Below are 2,500 nucleotides of genomic sequence, written 5' to 3' on the forward strand. Positions count from 1 at the left end.
TGAAAAAATCAAGGTAAGATTTACATGCATTTTTGTCAAATTAATTGAAAAAATTAAGAAGTTATAATTAGGGAACTATCATATACCTTTATTAACCATAAGTATAAAAGTTAAATCTTCTGAAATCACTATGCTGTTAGCAGTTTCACTTTAAAAGATCACCGACTAAAATAATAACTCAAGAGACATTAGCTTCCAGTTTTGAATGATTAAATGGTGTACAAACAAGTCTATCAACTTTTAACCTGTACAAAACAGTGATACATTGTACTGACATCACATTAAACAACTTACTGCAAAATAATACAATGACACCATTCCTTTTTAGGTAATTCACATATATGAAGTAATCTCTCTATAACTTTATTCCACTCTTCAAATTATTTTTTATAAGATTTTCTATAACCTTTTCATTATAATAGAAAGACGGTAAAAAATCTTAACCATTCCATTTTCATTTCATATTATATACATACATACATACATACATACATACATACATACATACATATATATATATATATATATATATATATATATATATATATATATATATATATATGTATGTATGTATATATTATATATATATATGTATGTATATATTATATATATATATATATATATATATATATATATATATATATATATATATATATATATATATATATATATATATATATATATATATGTCATCATCATTGCGGAGCTATCGCCGATGGGGGCGCATAGCCGCATCCACCCTTTGCCTCATGGCAAGTCGCCAGGCAGGGACTCAGCCCATCTCAAGCTCCTCACAACAGGTTTGATCGATCTGCCCAAGCCACGACTTCCTAGGTCGACCCATAGGCGTCTTCCACCCAGGGTTGTCTCGAACAGAGACAACCTGGTGGGCGGGATCATCCTGAGGGAGGCGAGCCAGGTGGCCGTAAAGCATGAGTTGGCGATCACGGATTGTGCAGGTAATAGGTCCTGTGCCAGTCTCACGGTAGAGCCGTTGGTTGGACACATGGTCCCGCCAACAGTACCCCATGATCCGGCGCAAGGACCTGTTACAAAAGGCATCAAGTCGAGACTCCAAGGCGCAGGATAGTGTCCAGGTTTCACTACCATATAGCAAAACTGGGACCATCAGGGCCTTGAAGACATGAAGCTTGGTCCTTCTGCACAGGTACCAGCATCTCCAAATACTCCTGTCGAGAGAGTTCATGACCCCTGCTGTCAGGCCAATCCGTCTGCTGACTTCATGGTCTGACAGCCTAGAGTTATGAACTGCACTACAAAGGTATGTAAAGCCGTTGGTTGGACACATGGTCCTGCCAACAGTATCCCATGATCTGGCACAAGGACCTATTGCAAAACGCATCAAATCAAGACTCCACGGCACAGGATAGTGTCCAGGTTTCGCTACCGTATAGCAAAACTGGGACTATCAGGGCCTTGCAGACACGAAGCTTGGTCCTTCTGCACAGGTATCGGCATCTCCAAATACTCTTGTCGAGAGAGTTCATGACCCCTCCTGCCAGGCCAATCTGTCTGCTGACTGCCTGCTCTGACAGCCCAGAGTTATGAACTGCACTACAAAGGTATGTAAAGCTCTCTATGACTTCAATGTCCTCGCCACAAGCACGTACCAACTGAACAGGTTCTCCTAATATGTCCCCAAAGTCCTGGATCTTGGTCTTGGTCCAGGAGACCTCTAGGACTTCGCTTCATTACTAAATGCATCCAGAGCCACCACTAAGGATTCCAAAGACTCAGAATGGCAACATAATCAGCAAAGTCAAGGTCAGTAACCTTGATATTGCCCAGAGTTGCTCCACAGTGACTTTGAACAGTAGCTCTGCCCATTATCCAATCTATGCAAGTGTTGAAAAGCGTTGGTGCAAGGACACAGCCTTGCCTCACTCCTGAACTAACATGAAAGAAGCTTGACAGGCCCCAACCACACTTTACAGCACTTTCAGTACCAGTATACAGACTTGCTATTAGTTCAATAATCCTTGTTGGAATTCCTCTCAGTCTCAGGATCTCCCAGAGTGATTCCCGATGCACCATATCAAATGCTTTCTTGAGGTCGATGTAGGCTGCAAGCAGCCCATGCCCGTACGCATGACGACGGTCTATAATGACTCGAAGCGCAAGGATACGGTCTATTGTGGACTTACCATGAGTGAATCCAGATTGCTCCAGTCTCTGATGCCTCAGTAGGTGACCTCTGATACGTTTTAGAAGGATGTGGGCGAGAACCTTGCCTGGTATACTGAGCAGTGTGATGCCTCGGTGGTTGCTGCAGTCCCATGGTCCCCCTTCCCCTTCCAGAGAGGGATGACCACACCCCTCAACAGGTCAGGGGGAACGGTACCAAACCGCCAGATGGCAGCCAGGACGATATGCAACGCCCGCGCCATAGGTTTACCACCAGCCTTTAACAGTTCAGTTGGTATGCCACATATACCAGCTGTTTTACCACTCTTCAGCTTGGAGATCGCCCCCTAACTTC

At 42.8% G+C, this 2,500-nt stretch overlaps 2 protein-coding genes across 14 annotated transcripts in view; both read right to left on the reverse strand.

Moving 5' to 3' along the window:
- The window catches only part of APC7 (anaphase-promoting complex subunit 7), a 625,451-nt gene that overhangs the window by 319,759 nt on the left and 303,192 nt on the right, over positions 1-2,500 (reverse strand). The window lies entirely within an intron of this gene.
- The window catches only part of Mvl (solute carrier family member malvolio), a 187,213-nt gene that overhangs the window by 144,096 nt on the left and 40,617 nt on the right, over positions 1-2,500 (reverse strand). The window lies entirely within an intron of this gene.

This window comes from Penaeus vannamei, chromosome 3 (assembly GCF_042767895.1).
Source record: "Penaeus vannamei isolate JL-2024 chromosome 3, ASM4276789v1, whole genome shotgun sequence".
NCBI classification, from domain to species: Eukaryota; Metazoa; Arthropoda; class Malacostraca; order Decapoda; family Penaeidae; genus Penaeus; species Penaeus vannamei.